The sequence below is a fragment of the Schistocerca piceifrons genome, chromosome 9, assembly GCF_021461385.2.
Source record: "Schistocerca piceifrons isolate TAMUIC-IGC-003096 chromosome 9, iqSchPice1.1, whole genome shotgun sequence".
Taxonomy (NCBI): Eukaryota; Metazoa; Arthropoda; class Insecta; order Orthoptera; family Acrididae; genus Schistocerca; species Schistocerca piceifrons.
Genome location: NC_060146.1, coordinates 218,419,507 through 218,447,134, shown reverse-complemented (window position 1 = coordinate 218,447,134; position 27,628 = coordinate 218,419,507). Strand labels below are relative to the sequence as shown.

At 40.5% G+C, this 27,628-nt stretch overlaps 1 protein-coding gene across 3 annotated transcripts in view; it reads right to left on the bottom strand.

Annotated features, from left to right (window-relative positions):
- LOC124717173 (mitochondrial 2-oxodicarboxylate carrier-like) overlaps positions 1 to 26,795 on the bottom strand; it is a 105,375-nt gene extending 78,580 nt beyond the window's left edge. The window contains exon 1 of one of the 3 annotated variants that reach the window (XM_047243947.1): positions 26,661 to 26,795. The gene's annotated coding sequence lies outside the window, so the exon portion shown is untranslated. The other 2 variants (XM_047243946.1, XM_047243948.1) reach the window with 2 other exon arrangements.
- Between the last annotated feature and the right edge of the window lie 833 nt (positions 26,796 to 27,628).

The window sequence follows — 27,628 nt, the reverse complement described above, 5'->3', positions numbered from 1 at the left end:
AGAAACAGTGCATAGTGGGAATGTTCGTGTTACTGATAAGTCGCATATATGTTCGGTATTTAATAATCACTTTCTGAATATAGCAGGTGAACTAAATAGAAACCTAGTCCCAACAGGGAATCAAATAGCGCTCGTAGAAAAAAGTGTTCCGAGACTGTTACCTGAAATGCTCCTCCATGATACTGACAAGAGGGAGATTGAGTTAATAATTAAATCACTAAAGACCAAGAACTCTCATGGATATGATGGGGTATCTAGCAGAATACTGAAGTATTGTTCTATGTATGTTAGCCCAGTACTTAGCCATATCTGTAACTTCTCCTTTAGGAGTGGTTGGTTTCCTGACCGATTAAAGTACTCAGTAGTGCAGCCACTTTATAAAAAGGGAGACAGAGATAATGTTGACAATTATAGACCTATTTCTATGCCATCGGTGTTTTTTTCTGAAGTTATAGAGAGGGTTGTATATACAAGGTTACTGGAGCATTTAAATTCACATAATTTGCTGTCAAATGTACAGTTTGGTTTTAGAAATGGCTTAACAACTGAAAATGCTATATTCTCTTTTCTCTGTGAGCTTTTGGACGGATTAAATAAAAGGTTGCAAACGTTAGGTGTTTTCTTTGATTTAACGAAGGCTTTTGACTGTGTTGTCACAAAATATTACTGCAGAAGTTGGACCATTATGGAGTAAGGGGAGTAGCTTACAATTGGTTCGCCTCTTACTTTAAGAACAGAAAGCAGAAGGTAATTCTCCACAATATTGAGAGTGGTAGTGATGTTCAGTCCCAATGGGGCACTGTTAAGTGGGGCATTCCCCAAGGGTTGGTTGGTGCTGGGGCCACTGCTGTTTCCTTATTTATATAAATGATATGCCTTCTAGTATTACAAGTGATACCCTACACGTGACCCCTGGGTGGTGCTAAGAAAGCAACAACGATAAGATGAGACCGAACTGTCTGAAAAGACCTCTCGGTCAAAGAATGACGAAGGACACGTGCGGTCCTATTCAGGACCCACAAGCTCGTAGAATTGGACCATCTCTGCGCATCTGTCAACTGAATATCGAAGGGATAAGTCGAGCAAAATGTGAGTATCTTTCCAGGCTCACACAGAAATATGCAGTTGATATCATCGCACTTCAAGAAACGCACACAGCTGATGAACCACAGCTACAGAGTAGGGGGAAAATACTGGGCTTTAAACTGATAGCCTCTAATCACCATCAAAATTATGGCCTTGCAACTTACGTCAAGAATCACATAACAAACTACCAGCTGCTGTCACAAAATTCTGAAAATGACATTTTTACAACTGCTGTTAAAATTGAAAACCTAACGATAGTTAACGTGTACAAACCCCCAGGGACTAATTGGCCTAATCCCGTTCTACCGTCTCTGCAACATCCAACTATATACCTCGGTGATTTCAACAGTCATCATCACCTGTGGGGATATATGGAGAATGACCTCAACGGTGAAGCGCTTGAGGACTGGATGGAAACTGAAAACCTGAATTTAATTTACGATGCTAAAGATCTGCCTACCTTCCACTCAGCTCGCTGGTCCCAAGGCTATACCCCAGATCTGTGCTTCACAACTCAGTCTCATAATTCCCTAAATCAAGTACGACGAACTGTGCTCAAGGAGTTCCCACATAGTCAACACAGACCTGTTATATTGGAGGTGGGGATGTCTATACCTGTTGTACGATCACATCCTAAACCGAGGTGGAACTTCAAGAAAGCCAACTGGACTGAATTTGCAAAGCAAACAGATTCCAATATCAGATGGATCAAACCAACGTACAACAACTACAGCAGATTTGTTGGGGTTATCAAAGGTGCAGCCAGACGATGTATTCCTAGAGGGTACCGTAAAGAGTATATCCCTGGTTGGAGTTCCGAGAGTGAGGAGTTACTAAAAGAATATGAAGACCATCCTAACTCTGACAATGCAACAAGCCTCCTCCAGTCCCTGGATGATAATCGAAGAAAGATCTGGCATGAAACTGTGGGGTCCCTAGATTACACCCATTCTAGCAGAAAAGCCTGGTCTATCATCAGGAAATTAGACTCTTCAAACCCTACAACAAAAAGATCAAAAAATGCCACCAATTTGAATGACTATGCTAAACACCTTGTGTCAGTTACAAAGAATATAAAGGACAAGCAAGCCAAAAGGGATATCAAACTACAGTTGAACACCAAGAAAAGAGCAGCCCTACAGTCTTCCGAATTCTCTACTCCATTTCAAGAAGAGGAAACTAAAGCTGCAATCAAAAGTATGAAACTTGGAAAAGCAGCTGGATATGATGGAATATACCCAGAATTCCTGGCTCACTGTGGACCAGCTACAGTAAAATGGTTGACCAACTTCCTTTCAAACATCCTGCAAACTGGAAACATCCCACATCTGATGAAGAAATCAAAAATATTAGCCATACTGAAACCAAATAAAGATCCCACAAAAGTGGAAAACTATCGTCCAATAGCACTCTTAAGTATCACTTATAAACTCCTTGAGCGTCTGATCTACAACAGAATCTGTGAAACAATCAACCATCATATTCCTATCGAGCAAGCAGGATTTAGACCTGGGAGAAGTTGTAACGATCAGGTACTATCTCTCACTACGCACATTGAAAATGGGTATGAGAAGAAATCAGTAAGTGTGGCTGCCTTTTTGGATCTATCTGCTGCCTATGACACTGTCTGGCGAGAAGGACTCCTTTTAAAATTTGTGAGTGTTATCCCATGTCGTAAACTCACGGCCTTACTCAACAATATGCTAAGCAATAGGTACTTTCAGATCTACTCAGATAATGATAGGAGCAGAATGTTTAAACTAAATGACGGCTTACCTCAAGGGTCTGTTCTGGCTCCCCTCCTTTTCAATTTGTATACACACGACTTACCAGAAACATCTTCAAGGAAATTCATATATGCTGATGATATTTGTCTGGTGACTCAGTGCTCCAACTTTGCTGATGCTGAAACTATTCTATCCACTGATCTGGAAGCCTTAGACAAATATTTCAAGAAATGGTGCCTCCACCTAAATCCTCAGAAAACAGTTATATCTGCATTCCACCTACGTAACAGACAGTCAAATTACAAACCAGAAGTTGTATTCAGAGACCAAGTGTTGCCATACTGTAGTACACCAAAGTACCTGGGATTAACACTAGATAGAACTCTGTCTTTCAAGCAGCATTTATCAAATGTGGCTGCTAAAGTTAAAACTAGAAATAATATTCTTCAGAAGCTTGTTGGTACATCATGGGGAGCCAATACTAACGTCCTGAGATCTACAGCATTAGCTCTGTCATATTCTGTTGCTGAATATTGCTGCCCAACCTGGATCAACAGTGTTCACACTAAGAAGATAGACGTGCAACTCAATCAGGCAATGCGATTAATCACAGGATGTATTCGGAGCACAAACACGCTGTGGCTGCCGGTTCTAAGCAATATCCCACCTCCAGCCCTAAGAAGATCAGAAGCTCTCCTAAAGACGTGGAAAAACATTCAGCAGAACCCCCAGCTCCCCATCCATCAAGATATTGTACAAGGAACACACCAACGCTTGAAATCGAGGAAACCACCATGGCGCACAGCACTCGACCTTGAAGGATCTGCTTTCAACATTAACAGTTCATGGAAACTCCAGTGGGATCAGTCTTCAGTAGCCAATAAACATCTAGTCGAGGACCCTTCCAAGCAGACGCAAGGATTTGATCTTCCAAGGCGTCAGTGGAGGATCATTAACCGCATTCGAACTGGACAAGGCAGATGTGGCTATCTACTGCACAAATGGGGATGGGTTGGCTCTGCAAATTGTGACTGTGGTGCCCCCTCACAGACGATTCATCACATTGTTGCTGACTGCCCTCATCGTACTTTCAGAGGAACTTTAATGGACATTCATCGTACATCGGATGAAGCAGTCAAGTGGATTGAAGAACTAGACATAGAGCTGTAAAATTGTACGAACTTGTGATTGTACATTTTAGTCCTGAAAATATTGTATATAAATGTAAATCAATGTACACATCATACGATAAATAAAAATTACAAGTGATTCAAAAATATTTCTGTTTGTGGATGACACCAGCTTGGTAGTGAAGGATCTTGTGTGTAATATTGAAACATTATCAAATAATGTAGTTCATGAAATAAGTTCGTGGCTTGTGAAAAATAATTTGATGCTAAATCACAGTAAGACTCAGTTTTTACAGTTTCTAACTCGCAATTCAACAAGAACTGATATTTTGATCAGACAGAATGGGCATATTATAAGCGAAACGGAACAGTTCAAGTTCCTAGGCCTTCAGATAGATAGCAAGCTGTTGTGGAAAGCCCATGTTCCGGATCTTATTCAGAAACTAAATGCAGCTTTATTTACCATTAGAACAGTATCTGAAATAAGTGACATTTCAACACGAAAAGTAGTCTACTTCGCATATTTTCATACGCTTATGTCATATGGTATTATTTTTTGGGGTAATTCTTCTGATTCAAAAAGGGTATTTTTGGCTCAAAAACGGGCTGTTCGAGCTATGTGTGGTTTAAGTTCGAAAACCTCTTGTCGACACCTATTCTATAATCTGGGAATTTTGACATTGCCCCCACAGTATCTATTTTCTTTAATGTCATTTGTTGTTAGCAATATTAGCTTATTCCCAAGAGTTAGCAGCTTTCACTCAGTTAATACTAAGCAGAAATCAAATCTGCATGTGGAATGCACTTCCTTGACTCTTGTGCAGAAAGGAGTGCAGTATTCTGCTGCATCCATTTTCAGTAAGCTACCACAAGAACTCAAAAATCTTAGCAGTAGCCCAAACATTTAAGTCAAAACTGAAGAGTTTCCTCATGGCTCATTCCTTTTATTCTGTCCAGGAGCTCCTGGAAGAGCTAAAAAATTAAGCAAATTCCAGTGTTACATTGTTGATTTTCTTTATTTAAACTTACACTTGTCACCTGAATATGTTTCTTATATTTCATTTTATCCGTTTCTACAATCGTGTTATAATTTCATGTACTGACTCATTCCATGACCATGGAGACTTTTCCTTAATGTGGTCCCATGGATCAATAAATAAATAAACACCTTCGTTCTGGAAATCTGTCTCGATACAAATGTACCGCGCCACGGCTATTGCCCAGTGCTAATCCATACATCAAATGGGCATCTGCCAACTCCGAATTTGTAAACATTGCACTGACTGCAAAACCACGTTCGTGATGAACACTAACCTGTTGATGCTACGTACTGATGTTCTTGATGCTATTACTGTAGAGCAATGAGTCGCATGTGAACACAAGCACCGAAGTCAACATTACCTTCCTTCAATTGGGCCAACTGCTGGTGAATTGAGGAAGTAAAGTACATACTGACGAAACTAAAATGATCTCTAACATGGAAATTAAGCGTTTCTGGACACATGTCCACATAACATCTTTTCTTTATTTGCTTGTGAGGAATGTTTCCTGAAAGTTTCGCCGTACCTTTTTGTAACTCCCTGTATACTCCTTCCACCTTTCTGCTTTCCCTTCTTTGCTTAGAACTGGGTTTCCATCTGAGCTCTTGATATTCATGCAAGTGGTTCTATTTTCTCCAAAGGTCTCTTTAATTTTCCTGTAGGCAGTATGTATCTTACCCCTAGTGAGATAAGCCTCTACATCCTTACATTTATCCTCTAGCCATGCCTGCTTAGCCATTTTGCACTTCCTGTCGATCTCATTTTTGAGACGTTTGTATTCCTTTTTGCCTGCTTCACTTGCTGCATTTTTGTATTTTCTCCTTTCATCAATTAAATTCAGTATCTCTTCTGTTACCCAAGGATTTCTACTAGCCCTCGTCTTTTTACCTACTCGATCTTCTGCTGCCTTCACTATTTCATTCCTCAAAGCTACCCATTCTTCTTCTGCTGTATTTCTTTCCCCCATTCCTGTCAATTGTTCCCTTATGCTCTCCCTGAAACTCTGTACAACCTCTGGTTTAGTCAGTTTATCCAGGTCCCATCTCCTTAAATTCCCACCTTTTTGCAGTTTCTTCAGTTTTAATCTACAGTTAATAGCCAATAGATTGTGGTCAGAGTCCACATCTGCCCCTGGAAATGTCTTAGAATTTAAAATCTGGTTCCTAAATCTCTGTCTTACCATTATATAACCTATCTGAAACCTTTTAGTATCTCCAGGGTTCTTCCATGTATACAACCTTCTTTCAAGATTCTTAAACCAAGTGTTAGCTATGATTATGTTATGCTCTGTGCAAAATTCTACCAGGCGGCTTCCTCTTTCATTTCTTAGCCCCAATCCATATTCACCTAGCATGTTTCCTTCTCTTCCTTTTCCTACTGTTAAATTCCAGTCACCCATGACTATTAAATTTTCATCTCCCTTCACTACCCGAATAATTTCTTTTATCTCGTCATACATTTCATCAACTTCATCATCATCTGCAGAGCTAGTTGGCATATAAACTTGTACTACTGTAGTAGGCATGGGCTTCGTGTCTATCTTGGCCACTATAATACGTTCACTATGCTGTTTGTAGTAGCTTACCCGTACTCTTATTTTTTATTCATTATTAAACCTACTCCTGCATTACCCCTATTTGATTTTGTATCTATATCTAACTATATCTAACTTTGTCTATCCATTTCCCTTTTTATATATATATATATAATGGAAGGAAACATTCCACGTGGGAAAAATTATATATAAAAAAACAAAGATGAGGTGACTTACCGAACAAAAGCACTGGCAGGTCGATAGACACACAATCAAACACAAACATACACACAAAATTCAAGCTTTCGCAACAAACTGTTGCCTCATCAGGAAAGAGGGAAGGAGAGGGGAAGGCGAAAGGAAGTGGGTTTTAAGGGAGAGGGTAAGGAGTCATTCCATTCCCGGGAGCGGAAAGACTTACCTTAGGGGGAAAAAAGGACAGGTATACACTCGCACACACGCACATATCCATCCACACATACAGACCCACTTCCTTTCGCCTTCCCCTCTCCTTCCCTCTTTCCTGATGAGGCAACAGTTTGTTGCGAAAGCTTGAATTTTGTGTGTATGTTTGTGTTTGTTTGTGTGTCTATCGACCTGTCAGCGCTTTTGTTCGGTAAGTCACCTCATCTTTGTTTTTTTATATATAACATTTCCCTTTTTAAATTTTCTAACCTACATGTCCGATTAAGGGATCTGAAAATTCCTCTTGAGTAGTCCCCGACCGGAGATCCGAATGGGGGACTATTTTACCTCTGGAATTCGCAGTATCAGAACAGCAAGGCCGTTTTGGTTAGTGTTACAGGGCCAGATCAGTCAATCATCTAGACTGTTGCCCCTGCAACTATTGAAAAGGCTGCTGCCCCTCTTCAGGAGGACGTTTGATACCCCTCCGTTGCAGAGCGGGGGGGGGGGGGGGGGGGTGTTCGCCAGATAGTTACATTATTTATTTAAGGAAACAGGAAGTGTTCAGCCACATGCGAAACGTCAACCATGACCTGCAACAAATGATGATGCTCAAGTAGGTGTTCTAGCTGCTGTTGCAGCTAATCTGCACATCAGTAGCAGACAAATTGCGGGAGAATCTGGAATCTCATAAACATCCGTGTTGAGAATGCTACATCAACATCGATTGCGCCTGTACCATATTTCTATGCACCAGGAAGTGCATGGCGACAACTTTGAACGTCGTGTACAGTTCTGCCACTGGGCACAAAAGAAATTACGGGATGAACACAGATTTTTTTGTACACGTTCTATTTAGCAACGAAGCGTCATTCACCAACAGTGGTAATGTAAACCGGCATAATATGCACGATGGCTGCAACAAGTGGAACATCAGCGACCTTGGCGGGTTAATGTAAGATGCAGCATTATGGGAGGAAGGATAATTGGCCCCCATTTTATCGATGGCAATCTAAATGGTGCAATGTATGCTGATTTCCTATGTAATGTTCTACCGATATTACTGGAAGATGTTTCACTGCATGACAGAATGGCGATGTACTTCCAACATGATGGATGTCCGGCACATAGCTCATGCGTGGTTGAAGCGGTATTGAATAGCATATTTCATGACAGGTGGACTGGTCGTCATAGCACCATACCATAGCCCGCACGTTCACCGGATCTGACGTACCCGGATATCTTTCTGTGGGGAAAGTTGAAGGATATTTGCTATCGTGATCCACCGACAACGCCTGACAACATGCATCAGCGCATTCTCAATGTATGTGCGAACATTATGGAAGGCAAACTAATCGCTGTTGAGAGGAATGGGGTTACACGTATTGCCAAATGCATTGAGGTTGACAGATATCATTTTGAGCATTTTTTGCATTAATGTGGTATTTACAGGTAATCACGCTGTAACAGGATACGTTCTCAGAAATGTTAAGTTCACAAAGGTACATGTATCACATTGGAACAACCGAAATAAGATGTTCAAACGTACCTATGTTCTGTATTTTAATTTAAAAAATCTACCTGTTACCAACTGTTAGTCTAAAATTGTGAGCCATATGTTTGTGACTATTACAGCACCAACTATCACAAAGCGAAAAAAGGGGTCCGACTAAAACATTCATATTTCCTTATGTACTACACGAATATGTAATAAAAAATAGGGGTTCCTATTTTTAAAAAACCAGTTGATATCCGTTTGACCTATGGCAGCACCATCTAGCGGGCCAACCATAGCACCATCTGGTTACCCCCAAGTTAGACAAGTTTCGTTCTTTGTAGTTTTTCATTTGACTCTTATTTCGTGAGATATTTTGCCCAGTCACGATCAATGGACCACCCTGTATAGTATGTTTCATTTAGTGTACAACCACTAATGTCTATTTCTAGTGTTGACAGGTTATTATTGCTTGTCTGAACTCGTGTAATATTAGTACTTGTGAGTTTAGATCTTGAACCATTACCTGTGATCCATTAGTAACTCTATTTAATAGCTTCCTATCTCTGTTAATTTAAGTCAGTGTAGTTCGTAATACAACAATCAAAATAATCATAAACTATTAAAAATTGGTATAAATAGAAGCGCACAGAAGGATGTAAAAAGTTGAAAGAGACCCAAATAGCAGGGTCACTTGGTTACCTTGCAGAAGCAGTTAAGCATTGCTCACAACATTCTGTTAAGAAAGTTGAACAGATAAAGCACAATTCAGACGTGGGACACTGTGTGTTTTCACCTAAAACAGAGTGCATGTCTGTAACCAAATTATAGACTGTCCTCTCTGGTGTAAACTGTATGTACTCTCCTACATGTAGCATACATCACACGCACTGAACGTAATTTGAATATTGGGACAACTTTTCAAATTTTCAGTGAACTTCTGAAAACTTCATATTTTATAAACATTTATTAAAAATAAAACTTAGTGGCCTACTTATCAACTGAAACGTTCTTTTAATAATACAGACACAGCAAGCAGCAGTCCATACTTTTGGAATTAGTGAATTCAGAAACTTTTTTACACACATCATTGTGTGTGACCACATTCCAATGAAAGACAAATCCTTCAGACAGCTGCAACTAGCACATCCCCACATACGTGTCAGAAGCCTTCTTTTTGTCTCAAGTTTTTTTACTTACCTGGAGCTCCTTCTATGTACCTTTCCAAACTGCTTTTTTGGCTTATAAGAGCTTAACTTTGTAGTACTATTTACTTTTCAAATAAGCATTGCAAACCATATTCCTCTGCTCAGTACCTCAATTATCATCACTCTTATGTATTTGGTACAGTATGAGCACATTTCTCTAATTTGTGCCAATTCTTTTGCGTACCAATTAACTTTTTTACTTTTAAGTTTACCTGAAAAGCTAACATCTGCTTCTGCCAGTGAACACATAACTTGACTCATCCCACATTTGTGAAGCCTCTTCTTCATAGCAGACTTTACGGAACATGATGCATGAACAAATGGATGATTTACACTAACACAATACAAAATGTTGTAACAATAATTTCCATGTAGACTTTGCATCTTTGTTTAGGGTGAGAGAGGAAGCTCTTTAAGTATTTGATGAAACAAAAGCATTCAACAAGCTATGATAAGTCATCAAACAATCAACTGGATATCCATATACACCCAAAAGAAAATTAAGAAGTTTTCTCCTTCGTTGCTCCTATAGCATAACTGGATTTCTTGTGTACAGCTACTGAAAGTTTCTGTTAGTTGCATGACAAGTGTCATCATTCTTGTAAAGATATCTCTACTCTTACATCACATAAGTAACTGTCATCTCCAAGTTTTTCTTGGCACAATTTCATTTTTCTGTAAGACATTTTGATGACCAATCCAGTAACCTTCTTTAGGTGTTGCAAACTGTATTGTGGACTCTGCCTTGTCTTCTCTAATACCCACCTCTGTGCTCATGTAGAGGTTCAGCACACAGTATGCAGCAGTAATGTAATATAATTGAGGAAGAGATGGTTTCACTTCAATATAGCACCCTTCCTGCTAATTTCACTATGTTACATGTAACCTGGTAACACACAAATAACATAAAATAGGACTGTGATAGTTAATACTAATCTTCGCTCATTTCATATACCTAAAGGCTCTATGCTGTGATTGATGAAAATGTCTTGGGTTTGTGTATCACTGGAAAAAAAAATTGGGGCTATCAAAATGTTCAGATACTTGCACCACAAGAAAAATTGGCTACGTCGCAGGTACAGAAATCACATATTTTGTGCAATTTCATTCATCGGTGCATCTGAGATTTGATTTTGGGGCAACCTTTCACTTAGGCAAACAGTGTCCATCGTATGTGGGTTCCAAAACGGGAATTCCTTAATAACAGCAGTTGCAACCTTTGTCCATGAACTGCTAAACAGACTGGATAAAGGAAACAAAGTCACTGGGGTTTATAGATTTGTCTAAGGCCTTTCATTCTGTGACTCATGCAGTTCTATTACCCAAATTAGAAAGTTACAGTATAAGAGGAGTAGCACTTAACTTCTTACAACTGCATCTCTAATATAGTGTAGTAAACTGCATTATGAGAATGAAAGTAAAATCCTAATTGTAAAACCAACATACAAAACTCTCAGCCCTGGAGTTCCTCAGGGAAGTATTCTTGGGCCATTTTTGTTTACTGTATACATCAATGACACAGCTCAGCCACAAAATGCAAACCCAGTTAATTATGTTGGTGATATGCTATTTATTAACTGGGGCTGTACTGATCAGCTAGCCTTATAAAGCAATAAATAGAACTCTGAATTTATCACAGAACATCTAACTATGAATAAACTTACAAGACTGTTGTAACGACATTCTTGTTGAATTAAAACTAATCTCATACTTAATCATAATCTACAGCTGGAACATCTGATAAATGTGTCTTTAGGCATTGTGATTGAGAAACATCTTAAATGGGAAGAGCATTTACTTACTGAAACATCTCTCAAATATAATAAATTCTCCTGTTCTTAAACAAGTGTATTATGGATTAATTCACTCGTATTTGCAATACAAGACTTGAAATTTGGGGTGGGGCATCCACACTCTACATGGACAGAATATTCAAGCTTCAAAAAAGAGCAGTTAGCATGACTGCCAATATAAGGAAATGCCAGTCCTGTAGGGACTACTTCAAAAATTATAATTTATTGACTGTGTATTCATTGTAGGTACTTTATATGTAAAAGAGAGTGATGAAGTAAATGTAATTAACACAGGCATTCACAAGTAAAAGAGAGTGATGGACCAAGTGTAGTGAATAGACATCCATAACTACCATACATTAACCAGATGTGATTACCATAGGATACTAATAAAAAAGCTATAGATCACAGTCCACTTGAAGCTGGAAGACAATTCTACACTAGTTTGCCGAATTGTATGAAGTAGCTCCATGAAAATCTTTTTAAAGAAAAATTAAAACAGGTCTTAAGTAAAAAATATTTATACTCAATGAAAGATTTCTGGGCTCCATTACAAACAATTCTAGTTTTGTATACCTCAGCATACTAACAGTGGCAAATGCCTATATAATGTATAAATCTGCTGTATACATCCGTTATATTTGTGGCATGATATCTTTGTAAATGTACTAAACTGACAATGTCTAAGACTGTAAAGTTATTATGGACAAGTAAATAATAATAATAATATTATTATTATTATTACTACATAAAAGAAAGTAATTAAAATTCCTGGACCAAGATTCTGTAGAGGTTGTTCATCAGTGTGTGCCAGACATAAAGCCTTCATACTTAGCAATAAAATTGCTGACATTGTTGAATTCTTTGCCTTTTGATAATTATTCTGTTTTTCATTTTCTCATCACTGAATTCTCAGATTGCGGTGTACACACACATTTTCAATTAAATGTTCCAATACGGTTAGGTTAACTCAAACTGCAACATTTCTGGTGAGCCCCAAAGTGATCTTAGGCACCAAGTAACATAATCTCAGTTGACAACAAATATCAATTGATGCAATATGCATAATGTTGCATACCAAACATCGAGTGTAAACAAACTGCACCGCCTGCACCATGTGCCACCCACATACTACAATGCTTACTTGTTTTTAATGTCAAGCACGAGTCTTTCATGCCAGCTGTGTGTGCACCATCCATGTATTGAGTGACAGCAACATCAGACCAGACACTGTATGTTGATGTACCTGTTTCAATTAACTGAGTCACATTTACATACCTCCTTTTTGGCAACAGAATTCAGTTCTACAGTTCATGCAGCTCAAGAGGCAATTTGTGCTCGATAACATCACAGCTGATGTAAGCAAATGTGGCTATGTTGTGGCTGCGCTAAATGAAGATGGCTTTTGAGAGACTAGATATTTTGGCCTTACCACCAGGCACTGACTGATACGTGACTTAAGAATGCCCTGATCACTTGCCTTTCTTAATCGGAAGCAAAGCATCTTGAGAAGTTCCTGTTAACAGAGGAGTTAGGAGACCACACTCCCTCGCAGCCAATTGCCTTCGTCGACAAAACTTTGCTGGTACCACAGGCGGTTTTGTTCTCAACTGCAGAAATGCAGTCCTCCATGTGAAATTAAAAACAAGGAGGAAGTCATAACGTCAGTGACTGGCTTACCAAACAGCAGCTGTTAACTGTTTGTCAACGACCTCTATACAAAGCTCCAGCTCTCGGCAGACACAGGTGCATACGTGTCTGCATACCCATCCACTCAGCTGCGTCGTCGTAGTAGTGATGACTGTCATCTTGACTGTCAACGGATCTACGATACAGACATATGGCTGCTTAACACAATCCTGCCCACTGAACCTAGGTATGCACTGTTAAGTTTGAATGGCAGTTTATTGCAGCACACATGACACATCTTATACTCAGAGCTGATTTTCTGTCATTTTAGGTCCTGCTACCAGACCTCCGACATCATCGTCCCCTCGATAACACTCCCAGTCTGGCCAGTCTGGGGTGTGTGCATTGTGTGGACAATACCACACTGGTGACTCTTCTTACGTATAACTTCTTAAACAGTTCCCAGAGATAACCCGACAAATACCTACGCTATTCGGCAATTTATTATATCCTAACGACACCGAGGCCTCTGACCACGCTTGACTGTGATGCTTGACACCAGAGAAGTTGCAAGTAGCCAAACACAAAATTTCTTTCATGCTTGCACACGGAATTGCAAATATTGTTGGCACTGGGAGAGGGGAGTGTGAATGTAGTGGTTGTGCATCAACTTGTAGAAGTGTGCAAGATGTAAAGTGCCTACACTTAGCAGTAATATCACTGACATTGTTTTATTCTTCACTTGTGGCAATTATTCTGTTACTGATTTTCTCATTACTGAATTCTCCAATGCAGTGCACACATATGTATGCAATTAAAGTTGCAATAGAGTTATCTGGAATTGCAACAATTCTTTCCCATTTATGAATGTCCTCAATTGGTCCAATGGACACTATGACCATCAGGGTATCCTGTTATGGCTTAGTTTATGACAAACAAAGGACAAGATGTCATCTGCTTACATCTATAGAACGCACAGCAGAGACCTGACCAGTATCGGCAAGTTTAAAAATGTACTTCAATCTCAAACCTGGAATATTGTTTACAAGGAAGATGATGTCAGCAACAAAACTGACATCATGTGTTATTATTCCAACATCGCCTTCGCATTAAAATGAGTGAAGGTACAACATTCAGCCAGGGACATTCAAAATGGCTGGATCATAAAGAGTACAAGAATATCATGTACGACTAAGAGGACACACTGTGAACAAAGCATAACTACAGACGATCCAAATTTCCACAGTTATTTCAAACTGAACAAGAAAGTCATATGTACAATAGTACATAAGACAAAGGACTAGCAAATAAAGCCTACATAAATTATTCAAAGAACAAATGCAAAACTATATGGGATATTGTCAGAAAAGTTTTACAAACTGATATCAAATAGGAATCACCAGAATCTCTTCAATGTAATGGTTAATAAGTAACAGACACCAAACTCATTTGTGATACATTTAATAAACATTTTTCTTGGATACCTAGCATCAACAAAAACTTGCCTTCTTAAGTGTACAGTACCTGAGAAATCATATTTTCTAGTGCCTGTAATACTGAAGAAAGCTCTCTTAATTATTACAAATATGGGAAATTACCTCTCATCTGGCCTTAGTGGTTTACCTACCTACAAAATAAAACACGTTGCTAATGAAATAGACAATCATTATGCAATATACTCAGCAGCTACATGATTACCGACATTTTCCCTCAACCACTTAAAACCTCCAAAATAGGGAACATGCACGACGTCACACCTATCAATCTGTAACCCTCATCTTAACTGTATCCAAAATAACAGAAAAAATGGTATGTCCTTTCTTGAAAATAACTCCCTGTAACAGCACATAGTTTGGTTTTTGGAAAAATACGTCCTTGAAGCTCTCTTTTCAATTACTGACCAGAGAAATGAAAATACAATTCTTCTGGACTTTTTATTGATATTACAGAGTCATCTACATTACTAAGCTGCTAAAATAGGGTATGGTTACCGGGTCTCGCTTGCATGTTGTCTACCTAATGGCCTTCAAAAATATTACACAATTATTTACTGTATTTAAAATTTTAAAATAGTGTCATAATCTAGAATAATGTTATGTAAAAGGTTTAACAAAGCAAGACAAGTATCACAGTTGTGTCATAAATTCCTTGCAAGTGCGCCAAGAGCTACGTGGGCCTGTCTACATGGATGGTTGCCAATCTTGGTGTCATAAATACCGGCATTTGGACAAATCAGTGGTGGCACAGCACAGCAAGGTAAACAAACACAAGAATACTTACTAATGTTTCGAACTATTAGGACTCTGTGATCAGAGAGGCAGTTGAAATTACATTATGTGAAAACAACTTCAATAGAGACACCGGCTATGCACTTAATTATGCACGGAAGTGTACACTTGACAAGCAGCGCTAGATAGACAGCACAAGCAAAATCTATGGACATAGAGCGTGCCACCTCTGCAAGTGTCAGATAAGTGGACCCCTTTCCTTGTGTGTGTGTGTGTGTGTGTGTGTGTGTGTGTGTGTGTGTGTGTGTGTGAGCGTACACGCGCGCACTTGCATCCCACATCTTACAGTGGACAAGATTCTATGGATATATAAATTATCTGTGGAGTTCACAAACATACATTTTCTAACAATTTTTACACATAAACATGTTTTGCAGGCTACCTGTAAGAGAGTTTAGATTATAAATAAGTGAAAATAATGTAACCAGTCACTAAACATGAACCATTCAACTATGATGTATTCTGCGACCTTTACTCTGTCATCAAATGAAAGTTTTTGTATTTAGATCAGCAGCATTGCTCCTGGGAAGCCAGCAACGTTGAAATTTCTACACTGTTTTAATTTTATCAATTTGATTTCAAATACTTTTGGCAGTTTAGCAAAAATAAACACTTTAAGAATTGATGGTTACACGTCTGTGTGAGAGTATGTATCACTACTCACCAAATAAAGAAATGGAGTCAGACAAGAAGAAATACTCAGTTAGCTGTGAAGCTTTCAAAAGATATCGTCGATAAGAGAGCTAGTGTAAACACGGCCGCTTATCTTCCTGGAACTGCGGCCTGGCTTGACAACAGCAAAAGAAAAGTAAACAAATTTTTGAGGTTCAGTGTCAGTGAGAGCAAAGTATTTTCTTATGCTCAACGAAGCACAATCCAGTTCATGCAGATATCCTACATTTGTAGTAGCTAAGTCAGACTTATATACATCTTTTTCTACACATTTAAAAGGCCACTTTTGGAGGTTATCTGATCACACAGTGATAACAATATGTCACTTTCTGAGAGGTCTGCACTTGTTTCATAGCAGTTTTTATCTGAATCAGTTGTCATGTCCAGTTGCAGATAACTAATGCATCTCAAGCCAAGCAATTGGCCAAGTACAGAACACTATGGAACCCTTCTCCACAACTATCTTACTCTCATTTATTACAAGACCAGATAAATTAAATTCATTCTCTCAATTTATTGAAACTTTCTGCTTACTTTTTGAAGCAGCATCTTCCTAATTATGTCCATTTTTTTTTAGACTGACACACTTTTATTTTTGGATCCTCAGAAAGAATACACATTCATAATCAATATACTGTCCTGAATGACACAAGATACAATTTAAAGTGAATCAGTTCTTATGGCTAATTGCTGCATCAGAGTTTTCTGTCTCAATAGCTACTTACCTTAAATCACACAATAATACTTACAACCATGTGGAGATGTCATTCTTAGTCATCCACTCAGTAACTCTGATACAATGTTGAAAGTGAACACTGGTGCCTAAAAATTAAGTTTAATGGGGAGCAGAGAATTATGTCTTAACACAACATGGAAAATAGGACTTATAATGCCCACTTTACAGCCTGAATCATCTACATGAATAGTATGCTGTTGGAAACTGTTTTATTCATTCATTCAATTACCATATTCTGTGAAACCCATCATGAAGGAGAGCCTTTTGGATGTGGAATGATAAAGGTAAAAACTGCTGGCTGCAAACAACAAATTATGATTAGTGCTAACCAAATTATACTTATGGGAATCTCTTCTAGATTAATTATATATCTAAAAACAAAGAAGATGTGACTTACCAAACTAAAGCACTGGCAGGTTGATAGACACAAAAACAAACACAAACATACACACATAATTCTAGCTTTCGCAACCAACGGTTGCTTCATCAGGAAAGAGGGAAGGAGAGGGAAAGACGAAAAGATGTGGGTTTTAAGGGAGAGGGTAAGGAGTCATTCCAATCCCGGGAGCGGAAAGACTTACCTTAGGGGGAAAAAAGGACAGGTATACACTCGCATACACACACATATCCATCTGCACATACACAGACACAAGCAGACATTTGTAAAGGCAAAGAGTCTGGACAGAGATGTCAGTCGAGGGGGAAGTACATAGGCAAAGATGTTGAATGGCAGGTGAGGTATGAGCTGCGGCAACTTGAAATTAGCGGAAGTTGAGGCCTGGTGGGTAACGAGAAGAGACGATATACTGAAGGGCAAGTTCCCATCTCCGGAGTTCTGACAGGTTGGTGTTAGTGGGAAGTATCCAGATAACCCGGACGATGTAACACTGTGCCAAGATGTGCTGGCCGTGCACCAAGGCATGTTTAGCCACAGGGTGATCCTCATTACCAACAAACACTGTCTGCCTGTGTCCACTCATGCGAATGGACAGTTTGTTGCTGGTCATTCCCACATAGAAAGCTTCACAGTGTAGGCAGGTCAGTTGGTAAATCACGTGGGTGCTTTCACACGTGGCTCTGCCTTTGATCGTGTACACCTTCCGGGTTACAGGACTGGAGTAGGTGGTGGTGGGAGGGTGGATGGGACAGGTTTTACACCGGGGCCGGTTACAAGGGTAGGAGCCAGAGGGTAGGGAAGGTGGTTTGGGGTTTTCATAGGGATGAACTAAGAGGTTACGAAGGTTAGGTGGACGGTGGAAAGACACTCTTGGTGGAGTGGGGAGGATTTCATGAAGGATGGATCTCATTTCAGGGCAGGATTTGAGGAAGTCGTATCCCTGCTGGAGAGCCACATTCAGAGTCTGATCCAGTCCCGGAAAGTATCTTGTCACAAGTGGGGCACTTTTGGGGTTCTTCTGTGGGAGTTTCTGGGTTTGAGGGGATGAGGAAGTGGCTCTGGTTATTTGCTTCTGTACCAGGTCGGGAGGGTAGTTGCGGGATGCGAAAGCTGTTTTCAGGTTGTTGGTGTAATGGTTCAGGGCTTCCGGACTGGAGCAGATTCGTTTGCCACGAAGACCTAGGCTGTAGGGAAGGGACCGTTTGATGTGGAATGGGTGGCAGCTGTCATAATGGAGGTACTGTTGTTTGTTGGTGGGTTTGATGTGGACGGACGTGTGAAGCTGGCCATTGCACAGGTGGAGGTCAACGTCAAGGAAAGTGGCATGGTATTTGGAGTAGGACCAGGTGAATCTGATGGAACCAAAGGAGTTGAGGTTGGAGAGGAAATTCCGGAGTTCTTCTTCACTGTGGGTCCAGATCATGAAGATGTCATCAATAAATCTGTACCAAACTTTGGGTTGGCAGGCCTGGGTAACCAAGAAGGCTTCCTCTAAGCGACCCATAAATAGGTTGGCGTACGAGGGGGCCATCCTGGTACCCATGCCTGTTCCCTTTAGTTGTTGGTATGTCTGGCCTTCGAAAGTGAAGAAGTTGTGGGTCAGGATGAAGTTGGCTAAGGTAATGAGGAAAGAGGTTTTAGGTAGGGTGGCAGGTGATCGGCATGAAAGGAAGTGCTCCATCGCAGCGAGGCCCTGGACGTGCAGAATATTTGTGTATATGGGAGTGGCATCAATGGTTACAAGGATGGTTTCTGGGCGTAACAGATTGGGTAAGGATTCCAGAAGTTCGAGAAAGTGGTTGGTGTCATTGATGAAGGATGGGAGACTGCATGTAATGGGTTGAATGTGTTGATCTACGTAGGCAGAGATACGTTCTGTCGGGGCTTGGTAACCAGCTACAATGGGGCGGCCGGGATGATTGGGTTTGTGAATTTTAGGAAGAAGGTAGGGGTGCGGGGTGTCGGTGGGGTCAGGAGGTTGATGGAGTCAGGTGAAAGGTTTTGCAGGGGGCCTAAGGTTCTGAGGATTCCTTGAAGCTCAGCCTGGACATCATGAATGGGATTACCTTGGCAAACTTTGTATGTAGTGTTGTCTGAAAGCTGACGCAGTCCCTCAGCCACATACTCCCGACGATCAAGTACCACGGTCGTGGAACCTTTGTCCGCCGGAAGAATGACGATGGATCAGTCAGCCTTCCGATCGCGGATAGCCTGGGCTTCAGCAGTGGTGATGTTGGGATTAGGATTAAGGTTTTTTAAGAAGGATTGAGAGGCAAAGCTGGAAGTCAGAAATGCCTGGAAGGATTGGAGAGGGTGATTTTGAAGAAGAGGAGGTGGGTCCCACTGTGACGGAGGACGGAACTGTTCCAGGCAGGGTTCAATTTGGATAGTGTCTTGGGGAGTAATGATCCAACTCCCCAAGACACTATTGTGCCACTTCCCTATACACAAATATTCCGCACGTCCAGGGCCTCGCTGCGGTGGAGCACTTCCTTTCACGCTGATCACCTGCCACCCTACCTAAAACCTCTTTCCTCATTACCTTAGCCAGCTTTATCCTGACCCACAACTTCTTCACTTTCGACCAACAATTAAAGGGAACAGCCATGGGTACCAGGATGGCCCCCTCGTACGCCAACCTATTTATGGGTCGCTTAAAGGAAGCCTTCTTGGTTACCCAAGCCTGCCAACCTAAAGTTTGGTACAGATTTATTGATGACATCTTCATGATCTGGACCCACAGTGAAGAAGAACTCCAGAATTTCCTCTCCAACCTCAACTCCTTTGGTTCCATCAGATTCACCTGGTCCTACTCCAAATCCCACGCCACTTTCCTTGACGTTGACCTCCACCTGTGCAATGGCCAGCTTCACACGTCCGTCCACATCAAACCCACCAACAAACAACAGTACCTCCATTATGACAGCTGCCACCCATTCCACATCAAACGGTCCCTTCCCTACAGCCTAGGTCTTCGTGGCAAACGAATCTGCTCCAGTCCGGAAGCCCTGAACCATTACACCAACAACCTGAAAACAGCTTTCGCATCCCGCAACTACCCTCCCGACCTGGTACAGAAGCAAATAACCAGAGCCACTTCCTCATCCCCTCAAACCCAGAAACTCCCACAGAAGAACCCCAAAAGTGCCCCACTTGTGACAGGATACTTTCCGGGACTGGATCAGACTCTGAATGTGGCTCTCCAGCAGGGATACGACTTCCTCAAATCCTGCCCTGAAATGAGATCCATCCTTCACGAAATCCTCCCCACTCCACCAAGAGTGTCTTTCCGCCGTCCACCTAACCTTCGTAACCTCTTAGTTCATCCCTATGAAAACCCCAAACCACCTTCCCTACCCTCTGGCTCCTACCCTTGTAACCGGCCCCGGTGTAAAACCTGTCCCATCCACCCTCCCACCACCACCTACTCCAGTCCTGTAACCCGGAAGGTGTACACGATCAAAGGCAGAGCCACGTGTGAAAGCACCCACGTGATTTACCAACTGACCTGCCTACACTGTGAAGCTTTCTATGTGGGAATGACCAGCAACAAACTGTCCATTCGCATGAGTGGACACAGGCAGACAGTGTTTGTTGGTAATGAGGATCACCCTGTGGCTAAACATGCCTTGGTGCACGGCCAGCACATCTTGGCACAGTGTTACATCGTCCGGGTTATCTGGATACTTCCCACTAATGCCAACCTGTCAGAACTCCGGAGATGGGAACTTGCCCTTCAGTATATCCTCTCTTCTCGTTACCCGCCAGGCCTCAACTTCCGCTAATTTCAAGTTGCCGCCGCTCATACCTCACCTGCCATTCAACATCTTTGCCTATGTACTTCCCCCTGGACTGACATCTCTGTCCAAACTCTTTGCCTTTACAAATGTCTGCTTGTGTCTGTGTATGTGCAGATGGATATGTGTGTGTATGCGAGTGTATACCTGTCCTTTTTTCCCCCTAAGGTAAGTCTTTCCGCTCCCGGGATTGGAATGACTCCTTACCCTCTCCCTAAAAACCCACGTCTTTTCGTCTTTCCCTCTCCTTCCCTCTTTCCTGATGAGGCAACAGTTTGTTGCGAAAGCTTGAATTTCGTGTGTATGTTTGTGTTTGTTTGTGTGTCTATCGACATGCCAGCACTTTCGTTCGGTAAGTCACATCATCTGTGTTTTTAGATATATATAGAGTTGGTTTTACTGAGAAATTCATCAATGGAGTCGAAGGAGTTGGCCACCAATAAATCCTTTAGGCTTCTCTTAAACTGAATTTCATTGTTTGTTAAGCTTTTTATGGCTGCTGGCAAGTTATTGAAAATGTGTGTTCCTGAATAACGCACACCTTTTTGTACAAGACTAAGTGACTTTGGGGGGTTGGTTGGTGAAAGAGACCAGACAGCGTGGTCACCGGTCTCATCGAATTAGGGGAGGATGGGGAAGGAAGTCGGCCGTGCCCTTTCAGAGGAACCATCCCGGCATTTGCCTGGAGCGATTTAGGGAAATCACGGAAAACCTAAATCAGGATGGCCAGACGCGGGATTGAACCGTCGTCCTCCCGAATGCGAGTCCAGTGTCTAACCACTGCACCACCTCGCTCGGTAAAGTGACTTTAAATCCTTGTGAAGATTATTCTTATTTCTAGTATTGATTCCATGAATTGAGCTGTTGGTTTGAAAGAGTGATACATTTTTAATGCCAAATTTTATTAAGGAATAAATATATTGGGAAGCAGTAGTTAGTGTACCTAGTTCCCTAAACAGACTTCTGCAGGATGTTCTTGAGTTCACACCACATATCACTCTCACTGCACGTTTTTGTGCCCGGAAAACTTTAGCTTGGCTTGATGAATTACCCCAAAAAATAATCCCATATGACATTATGGAATGAAAGTAAGCATAGTATGCCACCTTTATCATTTTTATATCCACTATGTCTGACAAAATTCGCATTGCAGAGTTTTTTTAAGACGCTTCAGCAGTTCTGTGGTGTGCTCCTCCCACTTGAATTTATTATCAAGCTGTAATTCCAAGAATTGAACACTGTCCACTTCTTCTATCTTCTTGTCATCGTATGTTAGACATATACTCGTGGGACACCCCTCACAAGTTCTGAACTGCATGTAGTGTGTTTTTTCAAAATTTAGTGACAAAGAATTTGCTAGGAACCAGTGATTAATGTCCACAAATATTTTATTAGCTGATCTTCCTAAGAACACACTTGATTTGCTATTTACTGCAATGTTTGTATCATCGGCACACAAAACGAACTTGGCATCTGGTAATGTTACTGATGAAAGGTCATTGATATACACAAGAAAAAGTAAGGGCCCCAAAATGGAACATTGTGGGATCCCACATGTAATTAGATCCCAGTTGGATGATGCCTGATAGCTTGATACATGTCTCTTTCCTAATAACACCCTTTGTTTCCTGCCAGAGACATAATATTTGAACCATTTTGCAGCATTTCCTGTTACACTATAATATTCTAATTTACTTAAAAGGATATTGTGATTTACACAGTCAAATGCCTTTTGACAGATCACAAAATATACCAGTTGTCTGCAATTTTTTGTCTAATGAATTAAGCACATTTTCACTGTAAGTGTAGATAGCCTTCTCAATATCAGAACCCTTTAGAAATCTAAACTGTGACTTTGACAGTGCGTTATTTGAAATAAGATGGTTATAAAGCCGACTGTACATTACTTTTTCGAAAATTTTTGAGAATGCTGGCAACAGTGAAATTGGACGGAAATTTGATGCTGTTTCTTTATCTCCCTACTTAAACTGTGGCTTAACTTCAGCATATTTCAGCCATTCAGGAAATATTCCACTGATAAACGACTGGTTACACAGATAGCTTAATATGTTACTTAGCTCAGAATCACATTCTTTAATTAACTTCGTTGATATTTCATCATACCCACTAGATGTTTTGATTTTAAAGATTTTATGATGGACGTTATTTCTGTTGGGGTAGTGAGGGTCAAATTCATATTATGGAAGTTACTTGAAATGTCTGGTCTGAGGTATTCCATAGCAGCATCTACCGAACCTGACAATCCCATCATTTCAGTGACAGTTATAAAATGTTTGTTAAAAAGTTCTGCAACACTATACACATCTGTCACCAATGTATCATTTACCCTTAATGCTATTTGTTCCTCTTCATGTCTGGTTCTACCGGTCTCCTCCTTCACTATATCCCATATTGTCTTTATTTTGTTATCTGATATGACTATCTTTTCCTTGTAATATATTTGCTTTGACATCTGTATTACAGTCTTTAATATTTTGCAGTATTTCTTGTAATGTGCTATAGCATCAACATTGGAACTGTTTCGGATTGACAGATACAGTTTTCTTTTTGTTTTACAAGATACCCCTATTCCTCGAGTAATCCATGGCTTCTTTGTAGACTTTGCTTTAACCTTGGTAAGTTTTGGGGGAAAACAGTGTTCGAATAAGGTAAGCACTTTATTAGCAAAAGTGTTATATTTTTCATTCATGCCATGAGCACTGTAAACATCAGTCCAGTGAATGTCTCTGAGGAGTGTCCTAAAATAATCAATTTTTGACTTATTGATTACCCTCTTGAGCTCAGATTTAACAGATTTTATATCCTGTTCAGTATTAACATTTAACAGAAGGAACTGCATGTCATGGTCTGAGAGGCCATTGACTATTGGTTTTGTAATATAATTTTGTTCCATGGACTTTTCTATAAAGATATTATCAATGGCTGTTTGTGAGCAAGTAACTACCCTAGTGGGGAACTTAACAGTGGGAATTAAGTTGAATGATAGTGCTACTAACTCAAATAAGTTCTTATTGGGAGAGTCTTTAAGGAAATCTACATTGAAATCACCAGCAACCACTATTTCTTTGTTTTTGGTTGTTAAATGTGCCAGTACAGCTTCAAGGTGGTTTACAAACAGATTAAAGTTACCTGCAGGTGCTCAATATACACTTAATATTATGAAGGGTTTTTTGTGAAATTCTAATTCTGTTGCACATGCTTCCATATGCTGTTCTAGGCAAAATTTATGAATGTCTATGTTCTTAAATTTATGACAGTTCCTGATGAATTTCTCCATTTCTGATCTACAAAAGTGAGATGCTAACCTAAACCCTGTAAGACTTAAAAGTTCTATACCAGTGGTCACATGATGTTCAGAGAGGCAGATTATGTCAGCTGGGTTTGAAGACTCTAATTCATCTATGCAGATAGTTAATTCATTAATTTTATTTCTCAGTCCTCGAATATTTTGATGCAATAAAGATAGCTGACATTTCACATTGACTAAGTTAAAATTGGGCAGAGTTAAAATATCTGCTGACTGTTGAAAATTTTTAACCAATAGCTGTTTATGCTGATGTAATAAGCTGGAATTTTTTGATTTCTTTCTCAAACTGAAGGTTTGTCTCAGTTCTAAACTCTCTTAAAATTTGCTTTCTTTCTGTCCTCCCTACCCTAAAAAAGGGTATTTTCTGAACCCTATATAACCACTGGTATTTTACCACTCATGACGGTGCCTCCCCCTTTAACTTTCCTGCTATTTCCCCAGCCAATTTACCCTTCCCCTTCCTGTTGAGGTGAAGGCCATACCTAGTATAGTCCCACCTACTGAGAGAATCAACAGGAACCACACCAATGTGTGACCCCCGCACCCGACATGAGCAGCCGTTCCAGCTCCAAATTAACTCTCTTGACAGAAGAATTCAAATGAGGTCGGTCATGGCGCCCAAGAACAGATACAAACTCAACACTAGTTTGCTTCGATGCCAATGTAATCTTCGCCACACTCTATACTGTACCCAGGATATCTGTCAATGCTGTTACCTGCCCCACCCACGATAACCACGGTGTCTTTCTTAGTGAAATCTTTGCAAAGTGATCCTAAATCCTCTGTCACCTGCTCCAGACCAGCACCAGGTTTAAAAAAATTGGTGACCTGGTATTCTGATCCTAGTTCATCCTGCAAAAGTTGGCCAACACCTCTTCCATGGGAACTACCTAACAACAACACTTTCTTTCTCTTTACTGATTTTCCTACATTCTTACTTTTCAATTTGCTGCTGAAAGTTTGTTGTGCCCTGTCTACACCTGCAACTGCTTGAGGCTCACCAGCTTCTAACTGAAGCAACAGGTCAAATCTATTTTCCACATTCACCATGAAGCTGTCAGACAAAGTTCTAGGCCTGTTCCTCCTGTTGCCTGTTGCCACTTCCCACCTCTGTTTACCCTTCTCCCTTCTTAACCTGTCAAGATCTCCCCTGGCCTTGTCTAACTCAGCCTGAAGGGCGGCAATTTTACCCTCCTGTTCTAGTATCTTCCTATCTCTACTACAAATCTTACAAAACCACTGATGAGTCTCATTTACTTCCCCTATTCCCACACCACTACAGTCACCCACATGGAAAAAACTACAGCACCCATCACACCAAAGCCCCGACCTAACAATTCTACGGCAAGTCAAGCACTGTTCACTCATGATAAACGTAATAGTTTATTAAGAATAAGTCAGTTAAATTACAGATAAACACGAAAATATGGTTACACAAATTTGACCTATGCGCAACTATGTGTAAACAAAAACAAAGTTTCTGAAACAACAACTTAAACTTTACGCTACTTTCCGAAAATGCTAGTTAAATAGTGAAGAGGTACGCCAAGTTAAATTGCTGGAGAGAGCAAGGAACAACCAAACGAAATTCTATAGATTTGCTGCAGCAGAACGTAAACAGAAAATACGACTGTATGGTCTTTTCGTGTTTTCTGCTATATTACGTAAAGAAAAATGAAACCTTTAATGGTACACTTAAAAGGCACACTAATACACCTATTTACCACGTAATCAGTACTAATCTACATGTTTTATAATCTAAATGCTGCAACTGAAGTTTGTCATTTGAATTGCATTACTTCAGACAAAAATAATAAAACAGAAAGTATCTTATTTTCTACACATCACTTTAATATTTCCCCAGGTGTCACAGAAAGGATGTATTTTTATTAGAAAACAAATTAATAACTATTGTAGACTTAAGCTGTTGTGGTCCAAACACTGATTTTTAAATCAAGTTCAAGACAAATAACCGAAGCTCCGTTCAAATAATCATTAATATTAAAATTCGTCTATTATGACATTACAACTGGCTTTTAACAGCGAGAGTGAGGTCTACCATTTCTAATCAATTGATACTACGAACATTTTTAGGCGTTTCGTCATTAAGTTTGAGTCACGTATGATTCAATGACATGTTTGTACATGTCGTAGATAAATTCAAAAGGTCCGGCATGCAGATCCAGAACAGAAACGGTGACAATTCACAGGCTTTACAACAATATCCCATAAAGTACTCGTCATAGTACGAAGAAACAAACTCATCCTTACCAAATTTGGGGTGTTTACTTTACCAATGCCTATAGATTCCAAGAGATGACACTTCCATATGACATGGCTGCTAGCACAGACTAGTTGATACGCGGAAAAGTTCTTTCGTAGGCACAATACTCACCAGTCCATAACGTGCAGCAGATAAGCTTATCACTGTGTAAACAATGATTGCAATCCTGTCCGTCCTGATAACCAACCAGACGTTCATCTGCAACACAGCGTTTTAAAAATCATTCTATGGGAGCCTTTATATTTTATGAAGTAACAGCTTTTTCATGAGATGAGAAAACATTTTAGTTTCCAAGCACAGATCAAAAACTAACAAGAATAAACAACTTGTAACCAAGCCGACTACGGCAAAGATAAATATCTATCAGCTGCAGCTTTCACCCGCTGTTTTTGGCGCAGTGGATAAATGGCGCCGCCACATCAGCCCCCCTCCTTTTGAAACCGGGTGCACCAGGTATGTGGGGAAACTTGCACTTGATTTTTCTACCACCTCTCGTGAAAACATCTGGAGCAGGCAATGGCTGCTCCTGTTCTGCACTTGCTGCTTCGTTGTCCTCTTCTGAAACCGAGGGCTTGGCGAGACTATCTGCTGTTTCTTTGGCCTCCACGTTTGAGGGTGATTTTGCAGACCGAGGAAGGAGTGTACCCTCTTTGGTGTAAGCAGGTTTAAGCCGCTCAATTGAGACTGTCTCTTCTTTACTATCCTTATCGATTTTGAAGCTGTGGCTTCCTCTTGTGATTACCCTGTATGGTCCAGAGTAAGGCGAAACAAGCGGCGGGCGCACCGTATCATCCCTAAGCCACACGTGGGACGTTGCTTGCAGGTCTTTATGTACAAACACTCACCGGTCTCCATGTCTGACAGGGTTAGTGGGTTTGATGTTTCTCATTCTAACGCTGCGTTGTCTCGCGAACTGCGTGCATAGCTCAGGGGCGAACGGCTGTGTAGATGGTGGAACGATAAATTCTCCAGGAACCCTCAATTGCTCGCCATAAACCAATTCTGCGTAAGAGCATTGTAAGTCCTCCTTCACGGCCGTTCTCAATCCGAGTAGGACCAGCGGTAATGCTTCAGGCCAT